Source organism: Lissotriton helveticus, chromosome 3_2 (genome assembly GCF_964261635.1).
Source record: "Lissotriton helveticus chromosome 3_2, aLisHel1.1, whole genome shotgun sequence".
NCBI lineage: Eukaryota > Metazoa > Chordata > Amphibia > Caudata > Salamandridae > Lissotriton > Lissotriton helveticus.
In genome coordinates this window covers 302852564-302877895 of record NC_136062.1, presented here as the reverse complement: position 1 = coordinate 302877895, position 25332 = coordinate 302852564, and positions in this window count along the sequence as shown.

The window sequence follows — 25332 nt, the reverse complement described above, 5'->3', positions numbered from 1 at the left end:
TTTGTAAGAAAATTGCAAGTGCTGAGAATATAGTATGTAAAATTGTAAGAGTGCACCACGTATGATTTGTCTCTACGATTTAACAAACCAAGCTAGGAAAACACCATTTGAATGATATCAGCCAGAATATTAAATTGTCATAGAATCCCCACTAACATACATTGAAGATTGGTTGGCCAAGCAGGTAAAATGAATAAATAAGTTTGGCAATGGTGGCACTCACATACAAAGGCACACACATTTCCCTGGCCTAAGGAAGGAACATTTGACATAAACATAATTGAGCACTCTAAGACACAAATAAAAGTGAAATTTACAGGTCAAAAGAGAGGCTAGAGAGAGGCATTAAAAAAATTATTATCCATCTTCGAGGAGGTCATCAGAGATAGCCCTATAATGCTGTTAGTAAATGATCCATCAGAACCTCCCCAACCACATGCAGGGATGGACGTGCTCACACCCGCTCACCCAGCATTAGGTTACCCAAACCCAGTAGTAATAGAAGCCGAGAAGCACCACACTGAGAAAAGGTCAGTCAGATCTGAGTCCAAAAGAAGTAAAACCTGTAGGCCCTGACACCTTCATCAGAGCCCAGGTTCCTAGGGAGGGTACCCAAAAGGGTGACTTCCCATCCACCAAACACAACAAGTGACACCCAAAGAGCAGGTAGGAGACGCATTCCCACTGGACAAGCAAGAGTAAGCATGTGTCACAGAAGTTTGTAGCGATTCTCTACAGTGATTCAGCTACCTCAGGCAGGGAAGGGAGCCCCAGTGCCCCGTGAACCGAGGAGGAGGGTGGGGCTACAGGATTTGCCAAGGTAGTTGGGGACGAAATGGAGGGTGAACTCAAAACAAAGCAAGGTGGTCGAAAGCAGCACGTACTGCACACCAAAAGAGATATCTGAGACAGTATGAGGAAGAGAGGTGTGAGCTCCTACTCGAGAGAGAACCAGCAAGCAACTGCAAATTAGACTAAAAACACTGGATGTCACGCTCTCTCCATGAGGGAAGCAGAGATTGGGATAGAGAGCAGTGCTGGGACGAAACAGCAGTAGATGAAAGGCTACTAGCAGGGCTCAAAGTCCCATCATCTGCTCATCAAGGAAGATGGCTGATCAAGAACTCAGGAATCAAGGCAATCTGGAGCTCACACACCAGCGTCGCAGGAAAAGTAGGATGCCACTTTTACGTGCACACGAGAACAGCAGTGACAAAGAAATGTGCTGTTCCACACGGTGCATGGTATATAAAGACCTACCCAGGGGAGATAATAGCAAAGGAGAAAGGCAAGAGTACACATTCTGCAACCTGTTAGCAGACTGGAATGAAGAGAGGGACCAATATGCCCATTCTTGACCTAGGAAAGGATGATTTAAGCCCGAGAACATGTTGGTAGTGTAGGATTGCATTAGACAAGGAAATCCAAATTGGAACTTCCCCTACTTGCAGCAAAGCCTTGCAAGGTGGGAACACTATGTCGAGGATAAACCTACAGGGCCAATCAGGTTGAGAATGTGCCCACTATGGCAGAAGGGTGTGGCGGGGTCATATACGTGCCCCAGGCCAAGATGGACAAAGAGCGATCCCACAGATAGGCGCAGAATGGGTTACATTTTTCGAAAAGAATACTGCAGGTTTTAGCCTAGCGATAGGCGATATCAAGAGTTTGTTGAGCATCCTAATTGAAGAACAAACCAACACGGAAACCAGAGGAAAGCATAAGCTAATTCCTGACTAGAATGAAGAAATGATGGGGACAAGAAACAGGACAATCGGGGACTGATATGGGCCTACAAGTCACATTTTTTTACCACATTCTAAAAAATGGGCTACCCACCGAGATAAAGAGGGGGCTGGACAGCACAATAGGGTTATATACCAAACCCTGGTGGGAGATACAGGCTCACATCAATCACCGCCTAAGCGTTTGAGGACCTTAAGCCCCTTCTTCCTGGGCACAAAACAGCAAAACAGTTTCACTACCTGTTTTCAAGCAGGAGTAGACTGATAGTGATGCCGCTGGGATTCCCACCTAGATTTTCACCTTACTCCTCTGAGGAATCCTCGGTCGATGGGACTCTTTAGTCAGTATGGAAGTGTGAAGGAAGTTCTCTAAATTTTTTACCTTTTTGACAGATTCCCTAAATCAACGCATTTTAATCTGAAGGACCACTGACTCAGAAGAAAAGTTTAAAATTTTATTACAAAGCCAAAAAAACAACTGAACATACAAGCACCTCAGCAAGAGGTTAAAAAAATAAACAGGCACTAATACAAACATAATCCGAAGCAGGCGTCTCAGATGACTCAATATAAGGAGCAAAGTTAATTCAAGAAGCATTAGGCACACAATTATAGTTCCCACTGGAAAACTCGACTGCATCTGCTCCAATGGAAAAGAAAGGTAAAACTGTATTTGAATAGTTACTTAAAACCATTGCAATGCATACAAATATACAATGATATTAAAAATGTTCCATATTTAAAAAGTACATGCTCCCTGTCCCGGGTACTCCGGGATGGGAGGGGTTTTGACCACGGGAGAGGCACTACCTAATGGATTCTGGGTGAACAGAAACACAGGTGCCTTCAATAGGGGTTTCAATGACGGCTTTATTGGGATATAAGTCTTTTTCATCAGTACAGGGGCTCTGTCTCTATGAACGGAGGTACTGGTCAAAGCAACGATAGCGTCCTCCTGCTGGTTCGGGGTCCGGGTGATCTTTGTCCTGGAGAGGATGTCTCTCCGCTCTTGATTCTCTCTGGTACCGGAAATAGAAAGGAAACTTGGGTCAAACTCCAGAACCACTCTAGGTACACTAAGAGGGGCCGGGGGTGAGGGAAAAACCACCAGTGTGAAGTGCTCAGTTCAAAACGGGCGTGCGAGAAGAGCTCGTGTTCTGGCAGGCATTACCTAACAGGACTGTACACTATTTACACCGGGGGCTGCCGTCTCCTCCCAATCCAACCCGCGACCCGGCCCCGTACCTCTTGGAGCCACGCCCCTCCCGTGGGATCGTGGCGGGGCGAAGCGTCCAACCGGGGGCCTCCTGGCTTGTCGTCCTCGTTCTCTCAGTTCTCTGGATACCACCTTCCGTACTCCTCGTTCTCCGCCGCTTCCAGGGAATCGCCGTCCGTCCTTGTTCTGCTACTTCCTCCTTTTGATGTCACGACGCTCCCGAGGGGCGGGGTCTCGTTCCTCGAGGTCGTTTCCTTAAAGGAACCGAACGTTGTTTACTCGTCCGGCCATCCGGACTCGGGTTCCTCGGTCCATGTATCCGGTGGGAGCTGTGGCGAAAACGTGTAAGGTGAGAGGGGGGTGGCGGACCACCAGTCCGAAGGGAGAGACCCTACCTGACCGCCTGACCCGTCACACTCCCTCATGAGCGTCGCAACGTGAGCAGCAAAAAGACATTTCTGTGTCAATACAGTTTTAATGTCCCGGCTGCTTTTGTCTTTACTGCCTGTGGAAAGATGCAGTCCGCTGTGAGATTTATCCAGTCACTTAGTGAAATTTCCCCCGTAGAGCAATTGTCTACAAAGTGACAATCAGTTTGGCATTTTTAAGTGAGCTGCTTTGAGAAATTTAACTAGCCTAGTGTTCAGTTGTGGTGATGAGGGATCAAAGCATGCCAGGACAGCTTGTCTCCTTGTCCTGATCCCTCTTTGATTGAGGGGATTTTTTAGCAGCTGTCTCCTTTCTTGACACAGCTCCGTGCAGGTACAGATTGTGTGAGTGATGTCGCCCTGATCCTTGTTGCACAGGCTACAAAGAGTGAAAGCCTGCTCCCTTTTCCAAGGTGGGAGCTCCTGCGTAGTTGGTAACACTCCTAGTCTGAACTTTAAAAATTTAGTTTCAGTATTTTTGAATAACCCAAATTAAAGTAGTGTTGTGGGGCTAAGTACTTATATGTGGCCAAGGTCATCCAGGCATGCGCTCTAAGCGAGAAGGTCGCCTTATCCTCCAGCAAGGAGAGTGTCTTCAGCGTCTTCCGCACCGTTTTTTTGAACGCCGAGTAGAGGCAGTGTGTGTCCCATAAGGGAAGAGGCCTGTGATCGTCAAAACTTCCTCAAGATATTGGCCTAAGGATGAGTTCGGCCTCTGTTGGATCTCGTCAGAGGAGGTAGTTTAATGTGTTAGGGTTTGCTGACCTAATCTTGTGCCAGCAGTTAATAAAAGCACCGTAGCTAGCCCAAGTTTGCTTTATGAGACCAAACTCCAGACGAATTTGTGCCGGTGAAGTGTAGGTCGGGAGGCTGAACATTGTTCTATATGCTTTAACAAGTGTTTTATCCAGCAGTAAGTAATAGAAGGTAATATTTTGGCCCGGGCAACCATCAAAAGTGGATTCAGAGTGGGGCGCAGTAATTTGGCTGAGACTCCTTTCAGAGTGAGTGCAAGAATTATCCCTTTCCTTTTGATCTCCTGTTGCTGGTGGCTGACTGGACCTTCTTTGTCTATGTATATACCCAGATACTTGTAAGCCTCTGCTGACTCAACGTGTTTATTACCCAGGAGCCACTGGTAGGGCTTTTTTCGTTTCTTGTTAATTGTCATGGTCCTTGTTTTATTTAAGTTTATTGAGAGACAATTTTCTTCTGCATAGACCTCTAGGCAATTCAAGAGATGTTGCAGGCCCACTGCCGTGTAGCTGAGTAGGACAACGTCGTCCGCGTAGAGTATATTAGATATTGGGGAACCCCCTAACCTGGGTGCATGCGAGTTGCAGGGTTAAGTCTGCCATGAATAGGTTGAATAAGATGGGGGCCAGCACGCAGCCCATTTTCAGCCCTTTCGATGTTTGGATTTTCCTTGAGAGATGCGTTCCTGAGCCCAATTTTACTTGAACCCAGGTGTTGGAATGTAGGAGCCCAATTTTACTTGAACCCAGGTGTTGGAATGTAGGAGCGTGATCACTTGTTGCACTGGTACGCATAGATCGTTGGGGGCACTTCCCATGGATGTTGTCGGGATTATGATTCCCGGAGGTTTCTGAGCTTGCCCAATGGGAGCGGGCTGTAAAATTTGGTCGGGGACTATCCTCACTTGGGTTTCCTCTGGCAAAAATGCCATTGCCTGGGGTGTGCGAAGCTTTCTCTTTACCGATTTATTGTATCCAACTGTGGCAGGTATTATTCCCTGCTGGGTCTGTCGTGCCTAAGGAGAGGGAGCTGATTCAGCAGGTCCGGAGTTGTCCTTACCTGATTTCCTTCTGATGCGAGTGCCACTATCTGTGATGTACCGGTCTTCTTTTCCCCCGTTGCTTCGTTGCCCGCTGGGTAGATGGTAATTGTTAGCCTAGTTTCCTGCCTGGTGCTCACCTGGGTAAGCTTCTCATCTTGGGACGTTGATTCCAATTGCTCAGGCCAGCCAGCGTGGCTATATATCTCACAGCTGCTGTTTGGAAACGGAGGGCCGCATCCAGTTGTATTAGTTGTTTTTCCATATACTGAGAGTGGGTCTGTTTCAACTTGCTTAGGGGGGGCTTTATTTGGTCTTGTTGGCTTAACAACTGGGTTAAGGGGTGCTGCTGTGTGGGGGTGTAAATCTGTGAGGGTCATTCTTCCTTGGCTGCCATCCTCTGTGCTAATTAAGTTTGAGCCTTGTTTGATGACAATTGGATATGTCTGTGCTTGCTTCAATGTCCGTGATTTCTGGTTGCGGCCTTTTCTTTTTAGCTGGCGACGTTGTTTAGCGTTCAATGTAGTCCCTCCTGGAGTTGTCTTTGCTGCCTTTCGAGAATCGCCGCTGCTGTTCAAAGTGCTTGCCCTTTGCAATGAGCCTGTTACAATTAGTTTCCTGGGTTGCTCGGACGTTGTTTCTGCTATCAAGAATGCGTTGCTGTCATTAATGAAGCAATTATCTCTGGGAGCATCGGATGATTTTTCCTTCAACTCCTTAAGCATGGTAGAGAGCATTCCCGGGAGGGTTGACAGTTTATCCACAAATTCACTGCACCCGCATTGGAGATATGATGCTGTTTGTGCCCTTCTTATTAATGAATTAAGATTCCCCAGTTTTTCATCAATCCCTGATGTAAACACTGCCAATGTGTTTGGTAATGTGAGCTGTGTGTCCATCTTATCAGATTGATATTGTAGCGCCTCCACTGACAGCTGCATAGTTTTTAGAAGGGAGACCCATACGCCTCTGTCTTGTGCATTTGGGTCCCCCTGCGCCTGAGCCTTAGAGCCACCTTCCCTCCTTCCCCCAATGCTTGAAAATCTACTGATTCGATCTGCGAGTGATTCAGCTTCAACGGGGGAGGGTCCTGATTTTGAGCTGGGGAATATGCTGCCAGCATGTCCTCCCATTCCTGAGTTCTTAAATATGACAAGGCAGTCCTATCTTCCTCCTGCCTTGAAAAGTTTGAATTGTCTGGCGGGGATGTGGGCTTTTGGTTGGCTTGGCTGATGAATCTAGCACTTTTGTCGTTTTCGGCGTCGCCACATGGTGTTATTGCCCTTTCATTGTTATGAACCTTTGAGGTCTCGTAACTAGTGGCCACCCCTTCGGTGGGCCCTGGGGAATCCTGATGAGTCAGCTTGTTGTCCGGCCTGAAGGCTGTTAAACCCAGCTGGTTTCTCTGGTTAGCCTCTAGATTTGTTTCCGTTGGCTGTGCTTCTCCACTTGAGGGCCTCGGGGCCTGAGTGGATTCGGGAGTTTCTGCTGAAATCGGTGAAGTTGGTGCCAGTGTAGTGCTGGCTGCTGAAAATGAGTGCTGTTTTGTCAATTGTGGTGGGAGGTGCCGCTCCTTAAGTTCTAATACGTTTGTTGATGCCTCAGGATCTCTTTGGGTTGAGCCCCGCGGTTTTACATCTCCTGTTGAATTTATACGCTGCGTCTTCTGATACACTGAAGGGCTGTCTGAGGGAGTGGGTTTTGGAGTCCCAACTTTGTGTTGGTTTAACAGATTCTTGTTATTAATTTTTGTTCAAGGCGCTTCCATTGTGGAGACCTTCCTTATAGGTGAGATTATATTGGTGAGCAGAGCAGTTGTTAGATGGAGTAAAGGGGTCTCCAATTTATCTGGCACAGGGTGAGTGTAAACTTGATTCTGTACTTGTGCAGTTGTTTGCTGCTTCTGCAGAGTTTGTAGATTTAATTGGGTTGTCTGCCCTTGCAGTGATCCTATATCTAGTGCTTGTTCTGGTAATAGAGGTGTCTGAAGGCCTTTCTCCATATTGATACTGGAGTACAGGGCAGCCCCTACATCCTTTATAAAGTTGAATTTTGTGTAAATTTTTGGTTGGACCAGTGGCGGCTTGGTCTTCGCTGTGTGTAGCTCTCCTACACTAGGCTCATTTGCTATTGAGATTAACACCGGTTCCTCGTTGCTTTGGTCGGAGGGGTCCGAAGAGGGGTCTCCTTTTCCCTTTTTTCTCCGAACTGCAGTCTTCAGCACCCGAACCCGACCAGACCTCATGATAAGCGAGCAGACGTACAAACAGCTGCCTTGTCAGCTCAGGTGAGGTGATGAGCTAAAAATTGTGTTTTTCGATTGACAGTGCTTGTTATTCTTTTGGGACGTTGCACCGTTGTGCCGACCGGCTGGTCTCTGGGAGCCTGTGCACCCCCTGATGCCCAAGGCTCTTGAGCTGCCCCCTTCTTACTGCTTGAGCTGCCCCCTTCTTACTGCTGCTGGTGCTGTAGGTTCAGAGGAGATTGCTTTGAATGCCCTTTGCTCCTTGAGCCAGGTCTCCAAGCCTTCGCTGTCTGCGCCTAAGAGTGTACTAAGGCGATTGTCTGTGGTACAGGCGAGTGGGGCACGCACAACAGAACAGAGGCCACTCACGACCTGGTCAAGCCGCCTCTGTTTTGTCTGCCACGGGTGCACATTCACCGGCTGCAGGGGTCCTAGCACACCTCTCACCCCTCTCGAAGGTAGCAGAACCACCCCCCGGCCGTCATGCAGTGCTGCACAGTGCCGCGCTCGCTGCTCGCTGCCCTCACATGGCTTTTCGGGGCTGCGCAGTCCAGTAGTCAGTGGTCAGAGCCGCCGCTTCCTCCCTCCTTCAGTCCACTCGTGGTCGGCTCTCCTTCCCGCAATGTAATCCCGCTTTTGCGATCCTGCTGGTTAAACAGCACTGGGTTTGCGTGGGGCTCGCAGGGCTTGCAATCCAGATCTGCTGCCCCGGTTGCGCTCCTTTCGGAGCGCCGGTACTGCTGCCGCTTCCTCTGCTGCCACTGAGCGCGGCATGCACATAGCCCCCGCGAGCCCCCACAGAACCCCCACAGAACCACGAGACTGTCGGAGACGCCGCCACCACCTCTCTCCTGCTCGCGGTTCGCGGCTCCCAAACTCGCAGTCTCAATCTCGCTCTCACTCGTTTGCTGCTCTCTGCTGCTCTCTACAGGCTGTACTCATGAATCTGTTCTGGGTCGGTGAAGGTCCAGAAAACCTTTCGCCATAGGGCCTAAAAACGTGACACAGTCACTACTTATGTGTTTTGTTACTGCACCTCATTTAAGGTCCCGAACACGTCAGTCTGCGTGTTCTCGATAATCAAAGGTGCTTCAATGTTGAAGTGATCACCCCGCAGCAGTCATTTCAATCCGACCTTTGAGTCTCCTCCAAAAACAGCAACAGCAGTGTCCCTTCTCTAAGGAACTCTCGGTCTAGGTTCTTGGCGGCTTCAATATAAGCCTTTCTGCACTGGCCGCAGTGCACATGGATGTGGAAAAAGCTCATAGACTAACTAACCTCCTCCATTTCAGGGCTCCTGTGCGTAGCGCTGCGAAGAAGCGGACAGTCATTCAAGCACTGGCGTCTAAGTCACAAGGGGGCCCTCTAAGCGCGTGAGTTGGGTCCGCTGTCAGAATGTCCGCAGCACAACAAGAAACTGCTCAGATCGATCCATGTATTCCAATGGAAAAGAAAGATTAGACTGTCCCTACGCTAACTCTAAGCTGACATCCCTACTTAACATACCCCCCAGGCAACAGAAAAAAGGTGTCAGCTGTGAAGGCTCCCTAAGAAGCACATTCACTTTTCCAGGTAAGTAGCCTAAACTACCCAGCTCATTTTAAGATGCTCCTTAAATTCTCCTGCCTAGTTCCCTCTAAGTCCCATGTCTAACTGCATATCAAATTGGACTGCCTTAGACAGCACTCCAACTAACTCTAACCCTAGCCTCAATAGCAACTGACTCTCCACCCTCGGGGCACTTTCCCTAATACAAAATCTTAAAAACAATGGATACGGATTCAGGCAGGTGCAGCCCCTCGTACTTTTCCAGCGTCAAACCTTCTTCTTCCAGAAACCGTTGCTGTGTCCTTGGATCCCAGGCACCTTCTCTGCCAAAAGTTGCAACTGCACATTCCTGTAGACTCCTTCGTCCCTACTCCTCCCAGTCTAACTTCTAAACAATGGCTCATTCTACCTAACAAGCTACATGGCCTTGCACCTGCAAAAGATATGCATGAGAAACAATCCCACTGCAAGCTCTAAGTTGGGAAGAGAAAGACAGGTTGTAAAGCACTGTGGCTGGATGGGAACACACAAGGAGGCCCTCATATCTGTCATGTATTTCACGAACACATCCCGGATACTCTTATGAGCCCATCTCAGGCAATGACCCCGCGGAACAGGATCAGTGGGGAGACCAAGAGGAGCGATCTTGACTGTCTCCTGATCAATGCAAGATCATTGGTCAAGCATAGTCTAGAGATTGCCGAGTTGATTCAAGACAAAGAAATTAAAATAGCATTTGTTACGGAGACATAGACGGATTCGGCCTCTGGCCCTTATCTAGTGAAAGCGACCTTAGCTATACACTAGATAGGCCACAGAAAAAAGGTCATTTATCATCCCTCGATTAAAAGTAGCTTCCTCCCGCAATCATTTGATTCATGCGAGGTCTTAGCATTTAATTTAGTTCTATCGGACCACTAATCATTCAAGGGCTGTCTGATATACAGACCACCCGGCACCAAGACACAGTTCCTCGGTGCAGCGGCCAACTTCCTAGAAGTAGCACTGTGTGCAAAGGCTTACACGGTCCTGGTAGATTTTAACTTCCATTTGGAATGTAGTCAAGATAATAACACAGCGGCACTGAAAGATTTAATGGAAGGGCTAGGGCTAGTACAGGTGGTCACACGTCCAACCCATAAGGCCGGCCATACCCTGGACGGGATTTTCACGAATTACCCAGAATTAAATTTCTCTCATTCAGAGCCCATAGCCTGGTCAGACCATGCCGTGGTACGGTTTTGTATATTAGGCACGACATCACAAAGGGCGAGACAGAACAACAAGGAAGCTAGGACTAACAGAGCCTGGAATAAAATAGAGGGGACAACCCTGGAGGAGTTGTTGGTGGCCTCCAAGGTCGCTTTGCCCCCAGGGGCAGATGAAGCTGCACTAGCCTATGATAACTGGATCAATCAGGCCTGTACCATCTTGGCCCCACCAAAAAGTTGGCACCCCTCCCGCACGGTTCCGTCAGCCCCCTGGTATTCAGAGGAACTCAGGGAGCTCAAGCTCGAGTGCAAAAAACTAGAACGAGCCTGGCCTAAAAACTATAGTGAGGCCGGAAAAAAGAAATATAGAGCGAGTCAGGGAATTTACAAGAGAAGATAAGACAACTCAAACAATCCTACTTAACGGACCGTATCCTCGGGGCTAAAAATTCCCCTAAGGAACTTTTTTACACGGTTGCAAGCCTGGCCATGCCCAAGGCAGCAGCTACGCCACCTAGCCAGGAACTCTGTGAAAACCTAGCTCAGTTTTTCATAAATAAGGTTGGAAGGATTTTTGTATCCCTGGAAGCTCAGGTGTTACAGAGCCTGCAGGAATCTAGGTCTAGGAGCCTGACTGCGGACTCACAGGGCATCAAACTGCTTGCTTTTGCCCCAGTTAAGGGAGAAGAGATCAAGAGGCACCTGCTGAGCATAAAATCAGGTTCGCCTCATGACCCCTGCCCGGCAACGGTAGCAAAGCAGGCAGCAGCCCCCATAGCCGATACTCTAGCAGTATTATTTAACCAGCTATTCGAGATAGGGGATTTTCCATCAAGCTGGAGGCGGGCCTCTGTCAAACCCCTATTAAAGAAGCCCAACTTAAATATTACTGACCCTAACAACTATCGGTCGATTGCAAGACTGCCATTGCCAGCCAAGATCATGGAAAGAATCATGAACATCCAGCTCAGTGCATACCTAGGAACTACTCAAAGTCTAGACAGCTCACAACATGGGTTTAGACCTGGCCACAGTACGGAGTCCGCCCTGATCAAAACAACGGAAGAGATTAGGAAAGTGATGGACTCAGGAGTTCGGGCGGCCTTGGTTATGTTGGACTTATCGGCGGCCTTTGATACGGTCCACCATACCATTTTGGTGGACCGGTTAGAAGAATGCGGGGTACAGGGGAAGGCCCTAGACATTTTGAGATCTTTTTTGACTAACAGGGTCCAGGTGGTTGCGTTGGGTGACTTTGAGTCCAAACCCTTTCAACCACCTTGCGGGGTCCCTCAGGGGTCCTCGCTTAGCCCGACCCTGTTTAATGTCTACGTCTCCTCCCAGGCCCCGGTCATCCGCTCCTATGGGTTCGAATTAACATCTTACGCAGACGACACACAGATAGTGGTGTCTCTGCTACCAGGGAGAGAGGATGACATAGCCGGTAAGTTCCAGGAATGCATGATTGCTGTAAGCACCTGGACGGCCATGAATTGCTTAAAGCTTAACTCGGCCAAAACCGAAGTGATATTGTTCGGCACCACGGTCAACTTCTGGAGCCTGAGGTGGTGGCCGGAAGAGATGGGGACTCTCCCCATCCCGGTCAGTAAGGTTAAGAACCTGGAGGTCGTGATAGATGATAGACTCTCGTTCAGACCCCAGGTAAATGCCTTAGCCTCATCTATTCACTGGACGCTGAGAATCTTTCGGAAGGTTCTTTCGTTTCTTCCAGTTGACTGTAAAAAAACAGTGGTGACGGCCATGGTGCTTACACGACTTGATTACTGCAACAGTCTACTCCTTGAAGCCCAGCAAGGAGTACTCAATAAGCTACAGATAATACAGAACGCAGCAGCACGCCTCCTCACAGGCTTGCCTAAGTTTGCACCTATTTCACACGAACTTGTGAAGCTGCACTGGCTTCCAGTGCGGAAGCGGATTTTATTCAAAAGCATGTGTATTGTATTCAAGGCCGTCCATGGAATAGGTCAAGCGTCCCCAAGGCAATACTTTCACTGGTACAGTCCAGGCAGACTCCTTAGGTCAACAACTCTGGGACAGATTAAAATCCCACGCACTAGGAAAGTGTGTTGGGGGAAGAAGTTTCAGCCGAGGGGCGGCGGTTGCCTGGAATGCCCTACCGGTGGCACTACAATTGTCTCCTGATTTGAGGACCTTTTGCAGAAACCTAAAAACTTGGCTGTTTGTAAACTAAACTCGAGGCCTAGCTATAGGAGATATCTAGACAGCGCCAGGACACCGTACAGTAACAGTGCGCTTTACAAATGTCAAAAATAAATAAATAAATAAGTTACAATTCGAAACTCAACTGCAAACAGGAGCTTCTTTCCCAAGGTATATTTTGGAACTCGACATTTCTAGTCACGCTAAGAAAACCACAGTTAGGCCTCTGCTGGCATTTTCATGTCTAAGGTCTTTACTCCTTTAAATGCGTTTCCAATTCAGTAACATAAGCATTTTGTTAATCAATCCTAACATTATACTTCACATTAGCAATCATTATTCTCATGTTAAAGCATCACGTTTCTTATTAAACAGCCTACACGTGCAACTTTAGTATGACACATTCAATCCTAATGCACAATTTATACACAAAGCAATTAATTCTAAGTTAATTCTAAGTTAATTAAGGCATGATTCTCTTAACTAAAGCCGTACTATAGAAATAATATGAGCAACATTCTACATATTGCACTGATCCCCGGCCTAATACTACATTATAAAATCACACAATAACATGGCTCTCTAAATATGCGGGTGCTGACTACGGATGGATATGATGCACCCCTACAATTTTCTAAACGACATAGAGCTCTATCAATAGTTAATGTTTTAGGGATTTCAGCGCTGGGTGGAGACGTCGGTGACCAGCTTTTCAAGGCCCGCTCCCTCCTCCATTACTTTATCCCTCTGGGGCAAAGGGAAGAGGGGGCAGAGATGGATAGAGAGAGAAAAAAACAGGGCTAGTTTGAATATTTTGTTTTGACAGTGCTGCTTTTTGTTCCCGGTCTGGCCATGATTTCAAGTACATTTTTGCCAACCAACGTGTACTGAGTGAGGATGTGAGCGATGGAAGCATAACAGACACAGATATGCAAGGGGATAAGAAGTGACAATCAGCATTAAAAAAAAAAACTCGCATGGCATATTTCTGACCCATTTAAAGTAAACACAAATTATTATAAAGAGTTGTGTTGCTGATAAATGCGCTCTGATCTTTTTTTTTATTTCACAATAAATGCCTATTTTGAGTAGCCACAAATTTAACGTGTACACTTTCATGGACGTGCATGTGCCAGGGCTTAAGACCTTTTGTATTCTATTTACAATGTCTGTGTGAGAATTTCAACAAAACTATTTCTGGAATATAGGTCATGGCAGGCAATGTTAGCAAAAGAGATTAGCGTTCAGAAAATTCCACTGCTGTTTCTTACAAGAACGATGGTACTACAATGCGTTTTGTCAGATTATCCTACTAAACATTTAAAATATACAATGCTATAAAAACATGAATGCAGACGGTGCACTACGCCTCAATAATACAAATGAAAGGTATAATGTGCAGTAATTTGGCCAAAATATGTTTCTACCTCAGAGAGATTATAACATTGTTTTTATGTGTGCAAATATGTCTTCTGAAATGAAATTCTAACCAGTCATCAGAAGTGGGGTCTGAACATATTACTAAGAGAAGATAAGAGGTGTTGCAGGAAGACTGCCTATCAGGTGTAGGATTTCCGACTCCACCCCACCCGCCCCGCCAGTGACTCGCTAAACTGTCCCTATGTTTGAATCGGATGGCTGAACTCTCTGCATGTTTTTAAAGCATCAGAAGCAGGAACTGACGACACACCAGCTCAAGTTAAAATTGTTCCCTGTCTCGCTCTTTCCGTGGTTCAAATTGTCCGCAGGGTTTTACCCACACACACAGCAGGAAGGTGGGTGAGCCCTTGAACCTTTGGGAGACCAAGTCAGGTCCTGTCTGCCCTGCATCCCGATTGACCAAGGTAATCCTTATGAGTCCCTTCCCTGGTGTGCAGAATCAACCCCTGGCAAAAGAGAAATCCCACAATGGCTGCATATCCCAGCGAAGGTACTCCTAAGTATTGCTATTCCCCCAGTGCCTCGAAATGAAGAATAGAAGTGCAGGAGGAATTCTATAGAATAATGCACAAAGACCTGGTAGTCTGATACATTATATTTATTTTATTTTTACAGATTTTTTTGGGCTTTTGTGGTAAGAAGGCCCTTTGTTGTGCCAGGTGTTTAGAAAGACTTGAGTTTACTTTTTATGGCGTTATTCAGTCAATCATTAATTGTCAACCAAGTGGAGGGCCGGTGAAAAGCTCCTAAATTCATAAACGAATGCTTTCAAGCTATTACGAAAAAGATTATTGTTGTTAATTTAGCCTCTTATGGTGGAGAATATATGCCCGAAATCCTGTTATCCAGATTGATTTGTGGTGCTGAAGTAAGGGAACTAAAAGTTCACTGACTTAACAATGATTACGCACAAACATCTAAACCGCTTTCAGTTTTAATTTCTTCTATTATCTGTAGATCTTGCTTGCGGGATTCACACAGCCCTCCTCCTTCAAAGTATCAGATAGTTTACCTCATCAGTCAACTAATACATTTTAAACATGGGGGTAAATATTGTAATTGTCCATTAATGAGCAATGCTGGCGACGAATCCTAAGGAATTTAAAGAGCAGCACAGAAAAGAAAATATGAACACCTGCAATTTAAAATCAAGAATGACTATTAAGTGAATTTTAATTGTATTGTGCAGCACAATGGCTTCTCCATCCCGTGAACTCACTCTAGAAATCTGTGTGAGAAATTAGGTTGTTGGTTGTTTGGGTCGTGACCCCAGTTCAAACAACAGACACAATCCCTGTCAGGGTGAACGACAAAAGTCACTCATTTAACCTGTGCTGAAACCTCTGGTTGCTTGGCACAAAGGCAGTCAGGCTTAACTTAGAGGCAATGTGAAGACTATTTATGCAGCATACAAACAGTAACAAAGTGAAAACACAACACAATAAAAATCCTACACCAATTTAGTAAAATACATTTTAGATTTATATTTTATTGTAAAATGCTTTTGGCTTTAGTATAAACAAATAGAGCAAATTGTAATAAATTATTTGACATCAAAATGACAACAATCCAATTAGTTGAACCGTAGTTAAGAATTTTCAAAGTTGAAGGTAAAAACTGGCACCTAAAAGATCAAAGTGCCAACTGCAGAAATCCAGTCGTGCGAGACCGGGTTAAAGTCCATAAACATGGCTGACCGCGATGGAGCACAAGTCGGATTAAAAAAACTGGGTTGTTCCTGGTCGGCGCTTACCTTAGGACTTGAAGAAATTTGAAGAAAAATCTCCTTAGAATATTATTTCAGCAGGGCAAGGCTGAAAGTGGTGTCTGAGGAGGGAGCCTCGTAATCGGGGAGCCGCTGGATGAAGTTGCGATGAAGATTTCTTAGTACAAACTTGATTTCTTTTCTGGAAGTCAGACATCTCCAGCAGGACAAAGCTGAAAAATCTAGCAGACTAGAGGGCCAATCAGCTGACTACCCCGTTGGTGAAGAACTGCTGACCAAGATTTGCTGATGCAGAGAAGACCAAAGCTGTAGTTGTCATGAAGTCAGGCCAATTGACAATGTACCTTGGGTGGATAGACAAGTAGTTTCGTCCCAGTCTTCCCTCGTTTCTCAGAGCAGTTTTTAGCCAAAAAGTTTCAAAGTCACAAGTATTGGATTTTTGTTATCTGGGCATCTTTAGCACCACCAGCAAGGGTCCTGGACTGGAGGGCTACCGCTTGGGGGGGATAGGAGTCACTCAGACTGAGTCCAGGTGCAGGTTCAAGATGTTTGGAGCTTTTTCTGTCTCTGAGGCTCTGATCAGGAGGCTTGCCAACTAGCCCTTGGACTCACTCTGGTATTCCTTGGTTCAAGCAGAGGCAGACCTCTGAGGGTTCAAGGCAGCCTCCTGACGGTCTGAAAAGTGAACTGAAGAGGGTGTCTGAGTGGCCTTCTTCAGCCAGGCTAGCTTGATCCACTGGCACAGTGAGCAAGGGACCCATGTCTGGGCATACCCAACCCACTTGGGCAAAAAGTGTTACAGCAAACAGATGATGGACGGAATGCTGACAATGCAAACAATCTCCCCCAGTCAAATGATCTGGGTTAACTCCATCGTTCTTTTGCCCACTACGCCACCCCAGTTTGGACCGAGCCATATGCAAAACAGACTTGACCCTGTGCCCCATGGGAACAGTCCAGACCGAACTGCCAGGCCAGGTCTTCCCTGGACCGGAAACAAGCATCCTGGGATCAGTTTCAGGGTTTGTCACCCTTCTGCAGCCAGGTTAGCTTGAATCCAGTTGCACAGTGAGCAAGGAACCCATGTCTGGGCATACCCATCCCACTTAGGGCAAAAAGTGTTACAGCAAACAAATGATGGACAGAATGCTGACAATGCAAACATTCTCCCAAGTTAAACGATCTGGGTTAAATCCATCATTCGTTTGCCCACTTTCTTTTGCATTTGTCACCCTTAGTGTTAAGGGTATGCCTAGATGTGGGTCCCGTGCTCACTACACCACTGGATTCAAGCGAACCTTGCTGATGAAGGGTGATGCCCGGAAACCGGTCCCAGGATGCTTGTTTCCAATCCAGGGAGGACCGGGCTTGGAAGCTTGGGCTGGAATGTTCCCAAAAGGAACAGGGTCAAGAGTGATTTGCATATGGCTGGGTCCGAACTGAGGTGCTGTGGTGAACAAAAGAATGATGGATTTAACCCATATCCTTGAGACTTGGGGTGAATGTTTGCATTGTCCAGCATTCCGTCCATCAGCTGTTTAGTTTGCGTATGCCGCCCTAAGTGGGAAGGGTATGCCCAGATGTGAGTCCCATGCTCACTACACCACTAGATTCAAGTGAGCCTGCATGATGAAGGGTGATGCCTTGAAACCGGCCCCAGGATGCTTGTTTCCGATCCAGGAAGGACCTGGCTTGGCAGTTCAGGCTGGACTGTTTCCACAAGGAACAGAGTCAAGACTGATTTGCATATGGGTGGGTCCAAACTGGGGTGGTGTGTTGAGCAAAGGAATGATGGATTTAACACAGAACCTTGTGACTGAGGGTGAATGTTTGCATTGTCCAGCATTCCGTCCATCAACTGTTTCTTTAGCAACTTTCGAAAAGTGTAATTTTACAATTGTAACTTACAATTCCACGTTACCATTAGAGAGGATTTTTAATTACAATTTCTATGTAGCAGATTGGCATTCTCGCTATCTTCGAGGTTCCAGTGATTGGAAGCTTCTACCATCCGTCTTCCGATCTCTATCTCAAAAATGGGGTCCTTTTTATGTCGATCTCTTTGCTTCTCGCCTCAACGCTCGGTTGCCTCGTTTCTTCAGTTGGCGCCCGGATCCTTCGGCCCTAGCAATGGATGCTTTCCTTCAGGATTGGTACCTTCACCTCAACTATGCATTTCCTCCTTTCCTTATGATCAACAGAGTACTTTCCCAAGTACGTCTTCAGTCGACGTCCTTGGTCATAGTGGTTCCTTTTTGGCAATCTTAGATTTGGTTTCCTTCCCTTCTGGAGATGGTGGTGGATTTCCCGGTGCTTCATCCTGCCTGCAACAACTTGGTTCTGAACCCCTTACGTCTTCCACACAGTCTTATTCTGGACAATTTTCTGGTTCTGTCTGCTTGGAAAGTCTCCAGCCTGTCCCATCTGACCTCCTCCTTTGCACAACTCTTCTCTCTTTTTCAGTAAACCCTGGGCCCCCGGCACCTCCAGGTTTGTATCATTTTAGGACCCTATTATACGTTTCCCGATTCATGCACTTATATAGGTATGAATCACCATATCCTTATATAGGCATAGAAATCATAACCAAATTTAGGCATAGCTCATGCAGTCCAAATACGGCAGGGCTATTTCCACTAGTTCCGAAAATCCACAACGATTTCTTGGAAAACTCAGCTTCAGCAGCCGGGGACTTCCCCTTGCTTGAATATTGATTTGTCCAAGAACTCATGGAATTTTCAAAGAACTGAGACTCTTTGATGATGGTATTATGTTTAACTGTACGTCAAACTCGGCACCTTCAAGGTATGAACATGCCCACACTCACCCAAGCAAACACACGGTGGTTTGGAGCAGTTCAACTATCTACTTGCCGGACGCGCCCTGCTACAGCAAGTGCCGAAGGAAGCCGACCCTCCAGCAGATGCACTGAGAGAGACGCTGTCTTTTCTCCTGCCGAGAAATCCAGCTCCAGTGTTTCCAAGCTACCCTTGCGGGTTGTTGGGAAATCGAGTCCCGAGACTGACCTTCTCCATTCGAAACTAAGGTACGGAACTGATTAGACCCTTAGAGAAATCTTGGGCAGATTCTTGGCAAAAGAATACTACATTTATGCTACACCTCACTTACTTCCTCCTTCGTACTAAGCTTAGGTTAGGTACACCGGGGTAGGCGTATTTTAGAAGCATCAGTTGAGTACTTTTAGCCTCTGTTATTTATGTATGTATTTATATATGGTTTAGGAACCATACAATGCTCTTACAGTATTATTTTGTTCTAATATTTATACTGTACGCATTATATTTTACAAAGTTTTACGATTGTAGCAGTTCATTTCTTATGCTTGAGAAAGAAGACTGTTCAATAAAAACCTTTTATTGAAAACGCCAGTCTTTCTACTTTCTCTGCACCTCTAGTGAAACGAAGCATGCACCATTGACTGAGTGAAATATCTATCTATTGTTTTCACGACTCCGAAGATACGTTTTATCTTGGGGAAACAAGTTGTCATGTTTATGCGGTTGTCACAGACTAATCCCTTCTTGTGAATTCGAGAAAGTTTCTAGTGACCTCTGAGCTAGCTGGCACACACAATTAAGTCTAGTATATTCTATAGAGACCTAGTCGACCTCAGTCCTACGACTGATCTATAGGATATATTATGCCAATGCGCAGAGCCTATTGGGAATATAGGAACTACACTACACTCCAAGGCTTACAAGTCCACTTGATCTTCATGGGCAAGCTGGTGTCTGGAAAGACATATCGATCCCTTTTCATCCCCGCTGAATTTTGTGGTCAATTTAATGGCTTCTGAAACCAGTGCAGGTAAGTCCTGTAGAACGGTCACTTTGTACAGATCTGCAATTTCACTTAATCATTCCCCGATCGACGGCAAGCCTGTGGGCGTTCACCCATTGATATGCCGTCTTCTGCGAGGAGTTCGGTTTTCCAAACCTCCGTTGGCTAAGTATTCAAATTTATGGGATGTTAATGTAGTTCTCAAGTTGTTTTCTGATTGGCCAGACAATTCTGCAAATGTTGTCTGCTAAGCTTACCATGTTACTGTGCCTTGTCTCTATCAAACGTGTTTCAGATGTTTAAGTATTGGATATTTCCTCCCATCAATTTTCTCCTACAGGTGTTTTGTTTCAGATTAATAGGCGAACAAAGACAAATTTAAATTCAGTTTTGTATCCTTATTTCCTTTCCCATTCTAAATTATGTGTAGGTCAATGTCTCAAACTGTATGAACAAAGAACTTTTGATCTCAGAATGTCCTCTCACTCCCAGCTTCTCATTTCTTTTCCTAAGCCCCATCTTCCTGTTTCCTCTACTACTCTGGCCCACTTGGTTTGTTGGTCATGTCCCGTGCCGGCATTGACGTCTCAGTTTCCGGAGCCTATTCCACCAGGGGAGCCATGGCCTCGAAAGCTTTTTGGGCGGGCTCTCATTTGGAGGACATCCTGAGATCAGCAGATTGGTCTAATAACAATATTTTTTGAATGTTTTACTGCAAACTTGTTGTTACCATTGCCTCTTTGGTGGTTGATATGCTTTGTACAAGCATAACAGGAGCCTCCGGTCTTGCCATAAAATATAGATTTTCCGAATGGATCATGACGGAAAGTCTTAATTTTATTAAGTATTATCCCACCTTAACACTTCTAACCTGTGTTTCTCCCTCCCTACATCGACTCCAGCATTGCCTTCTGCATCTTCGTGATGGAACGAATATCTGGAAACAGCGTCTTCCACCTCGTCTGGACGCCTCGTTTTCCTGTTTGGATTCTTCTACAGTGATTCCTGCAGTTTGTCTGTCCTGTTTGGATATTGGTCAAGCGTTTTGTTCCTGGACTTTAGCCCTTTCTATTGTTTTCTCAATTGTTTATTGACTCTATCTGAGCTGGTCGCCAGCGATAAGTGGAAAGTTCGCAGTCAGTTGTGACGTTATTCATGCTGGTATTCTCTGATTGGATATAAGGTTTTGTTTTATTGCGTTCCCATTGGCCAGTTGTTTCGGCTTGGCTCTCTGGCAACTGTAGTTTTTTGCTTATCTTGGCTGCTATGGTAATTAAAGCAAGATAAGAAAGTATAATACTCGCCTCCGTGTCTTTAATACAATTAAGACTTTCTGTCAAAATCTATTAGGAAAATCTACATTATATGTTATTTCTATTCATTTTATTAATTTCTCAAACTTTCCTTCTCTCAATTCTCTATTGAGTTATTTTCAATACACATTTACTACGGCTTTATTTCATTTCTTACTACTCATTTCAGTCTCCTCCCTTGAAGTCTTCTTCAGTCTACCTGAATGTTTCTCTTCTTCTCCACCTCCTACCCCTGCTATTCACCTTTTCCTTTACTCGCTTATGATTGCTAGCGACATAATTTGTTTACTTCTCAGGGAACTGGGGTAAAGTACGCTGTAGAGAACTGTGAAGAGGTATGTATGGGGGAACCCTGAGAAATAAAGGACTGGGCCAATGTGAAAAGTTCATTCTTACATGTTTTGCCTCAGTACCTTATTTAACTATCTGCAATGCACAGTGAAGCAAGAGTAATTGACCTTTTCATTCATGGAAATATGCTGTAAAATATCCCATTCATATAACAATCTGAAGAGAGACACTACTGTAATTCTTTCTTTGAACAGTTTAAATGATTTGATGGGTGAACTAACCTAGTGAAACTGTAAGGAGCATTTAAAGGTAGCTATTGCAGTATATCTGGGTGGTGTATTTGCTCATTAGTGTATCATGTTCCCTTGAGTTAGTGTCTCGAAGTTTTTTTTTATTTTAGTATCCCTGCGAAGAGTAACATTCCTCATCCAAGAAATTCTAGGGTTCAGCTCTTTACAATAGATACCAGGACACAGGAGTCTGTCACTCTTTTTTCTGCCTATCTTTTGATGGCTTTATGGCCTTTCATTTTTGGACATTTGAGTCCAAAGCTAATCGCTTTTTTACATTTGGGCTGTTGAGTTTCATCAGAGATTATAGTCTCTAAATCTGATATTGTTTTGCATGCATGCAATGCCAGTAATTAACTTTATTTCAAAGATTTGGCATATTTGGTATACCAATGACAATTCATATCTTACACTTTCGGAATTGAGCAAATGACGGGCTTCTCTCTGGTTTTAAGTTTTTGTCAGCTTTATTGGCACCAGTTGTATTTGAGCTCCTTTCCTTGACTGCTTAATTGCACTTGTAATTATTTTGACTATTCCTGGGTTCTGTTTTGATTGCTCTTAGATTGCATGTACAGGTATTCTATCATAGTAATCATTGGGGATTGAAATATATGTGTAGGAGAGTCATCCTTTTAACCCTGATCACCTCAATGTTTTAACTGATGCTGGTGGTTACTGACTCTGAAAGTGCCCTGGGCTCTGATAACCAGGTCCAGGGCCAGTGTTCTGTCCTCCACAGGTATTTGGTAATTGGTATAATTAAATTGGCCAAGACAGCCTAACTGTAAGTGCCTATTATATGATAGGGCATGTAGGTTTAGAGACTCCAGTGGACGTAATGCATTTAAGTGTGTACGGCTGTGCTGCCTGGTGTCATTTTAAAGCCAGTTTCAACTTTGGAATTTAAAGCACTTCCAAAGTCCAAAGCTACAAGCAGGGAAAATATAAAGTATGTTTTATATACCCTGCTTGGGAAAAACAGCCAAAGTCATTTTCCCTATTGTAGTGCTACTAACCCAATGGGCTAACATGGGAGGCTTTATTAAACTCAATTAAGTCTAAATTTTGATCGGATCTAGCTATCAATAGCATTCAAAGTACCAAAATAATGGTTAAAATAAATCCAACAACTTTTCTTTTTTTGACAAGATCGGTTTTATTACAACTATTACCGGATAGTAGGTTTTGAATTTGCTATCCTAAAGTCACCTAAAACAGCCCTGTAGCAGTCTCTTCTGATTAGCCAGCCTTTGACTGTCTGAACCAATCTGCTCCCTGAGTAGGTGTGAACAAACATGGGGCTGAAACAATAGAGCAGTTTGGTGGGAAGAGATTTGCTTCCTAGAGAAGCTAGGGAGAGGAAGGGGGCTGGGGAGATTAGCTGGGTTTCAAAGACAGGATAACAGTTGTCCCAAGACCCAGGCCAGCCCCCACTTCCATGATCCCCAGCCAGATGGGAATACCCTAATTAGATTAGGAGTGGGGCTGGAAGGGAAGTATAGTGAGTTGTTAGCCACACCTTTGGGTTGGGTTAAACATGACACACACACCACAGAAAGATTTTCTCCATTTTGATGTTTGGATAAAAGTGTATTTTGGGTCAGAATTATGTCACACTTTGCAGGAAGTAGTCGTCGGAAAGGGAGATAACATTACCCCTATTGGTTGGGATGTACCCCCTCTTGCTAGCCTAGAATACTGGATAAAATTGGAAGAGCTGCAGAAGCTCCTCAGAACAGTGGAACAAAAGAAGAAGAAGGACTGACCTGCTGAACCCTCGGACTGCACCACAGAAGGGTGGTACTCAAAAGGACTGCACCTGTAACACTCTCAAGGCTCCACAAAGAAAGGACTGTTCTTGACCCAAAGGAAAAGGAGTGGACTCCATGATCAGCAACAAGTACAACAAAGCTGGAAGAAGTCATGTGCAAGCCCAACGAGAGGCTCACCCAAGCTGACCAGGTGCAACTGGATTTTTCCTAGACTGTGCAAGTGCATTATGGGATTAAGTCCTAGCCCCCATGCGGCAATCCAGAGTCTCTGTACCCTTAGCTGATGCTGCTGAGCACTTTCCTCCCCTAAGGACTCAATAAGGAACAAGATCTGAAAGTTTAGAAACTTTCTACAAAGTTTTGCCGCAAAGCTTCAGCAGGAGCCCGGGTCAATATCAAGAGTCAAGCCACCGTCATCGACTCGTGAATTGGCTAAAATGAGCTGGTTTATTATCCTGAAAGCTCAGGATCTCCTCACCATCGAGGACAAAGACTTCCAGAGACTCACCGAGGCATCATGCTGCAGCAGCCTGCCATCATCTTCTCAAACTTTGAATCTGAGAAGCCAGAAGACCGCTCAATAAGACAAAAGTCCAAGCAAAAGTCTAAAGGTAAACTTTTGACTGGAACCTAGCACTCAGTCTATCCAACCCAAGCTCCGTTGCGATCAGCCAAAAAGTTTGAGTTTGTCACGGTCCAGCCTGACCAGTTAGTCGCAACTGGCTTTTTAAGCACTTTGATGCTATAATGCACAATATTGTATTCAATCTTTAGAAATGCATGTACCTCTAGTCCCCTACATTGGATTTTTTTAGTTTTGGTGGCATTTTAAGGATTAAAATATTCTCTATCATTTTAAATTGGTGTTAAATTATTATTCTGCCGGGGGGCGCTATATGGCGCCTGGCAAGAGGCCGCACTGCTGTGAGGCTCTGCCTGGCCAAGCCACATTCCGTTTATTATCCGCTGCATCTCGCAAGTTTAACGCCTGTCCAATACCTGTGCGGACTCCTGTTATCCGGCGGAGTCCATTGGTGGTGATTGCGACCCGGACCAGCCTGTGCTGCCTTGACACCGTGACGCAGAAAATGGCGGCCGAGGCGATGCTGACTGCCGTCCTGGGGTGCTGAGCCTGGTGCGTGGCCTAGATCTCTGTGTGGCACCTCCCGCTCTGTGAAGCGGTGTGTCCCACTGCTGAAACTGCCTGCCCTGCTGTGATCCCGGGATCCCAGTGTTGAAGGTGCTTGGAACTGCCTGCTCCCGTGGCGGGCGGCAGGGACTGCACGGACCGTGAGGATCCCCCTTGGTGGCGAGAACCATCATACATTTGGCTATTGCTGGCTGAGACACCTCTTGATTCCGGACGCCTGTCGGCGCCGGCTGCGGTTAGTGGGGCTGGGGCCCGGTTGAGGCTCGGGCTGTGGAGGCGGGTTCAGGCCTTGCTCCGGGGACTCGGCGCGCTTGCTGTGGCAGACTCGGGGCACGACATAGACGGCCTTGCGCCAGTGAGCTGACTGCAGCCTGATTTGGGAGTCCCTCTGGGCCTGCTGCTCTACGCTGCCTTTGAGACCTCTGTGCGGATTGTGGGCATGAAAAAGAGCTGCACCAACGTGCCGACATCCCCCTTCTATCATGGACTCCGATGACCTGGCCTGTCTTCAAACTAACAAACTTCCATCATTGTGACTGCAGCTTAGGAGTCCCCCTAGGCCTGCTCTCCACCTCTGCCTTCGACACACCTGTATAGCCCTCAGGCTCATAAAATAGCTGCACTTGCGCGCCCCTCTCCCCCCCACATGGACTTTGATGAACTGGCCTGATTATACGCTCAAAAACCGCCATCATTGCAGAACCGTTTGGGGGTAGTAGGGGCACAGAACATATGCTCCGGGTCCTCGGCCTGTATACTGCGGCTGGCCGAGGCTTGATGCTGATGGCCTAGCTCAAGAGAGCCGATTATGGCCGAGCTTGGGTGTCCCCCTGAGCCTACTATTTACCGTTGCTACTTGAGACCCCTGTCCTGCCCTCGGGCCCACACTCATGTTGTATCTGTGTGCTGGCCTTCTCCCTCGCCTGGACTTTGCGTAACTTACGAGCCCGATAGGTCAAACACTGCAAAACACTGAGGGCCCCCCACACTGGAATCCACGATAATGGCTATGCAGCGAACCCTGCAGTCCATAGAGGGCACAATGGCTGCTGTGAATACCTGCCTAGATCACATGTCATCACAGCTTGAGAAGCAGAATGCCCGGGTGGGGGAGGTAGAGCAGAGGGTGTCGGCTGCGGAGGACGGCCTGAGTTCTGTTGCGGATAAAACTATG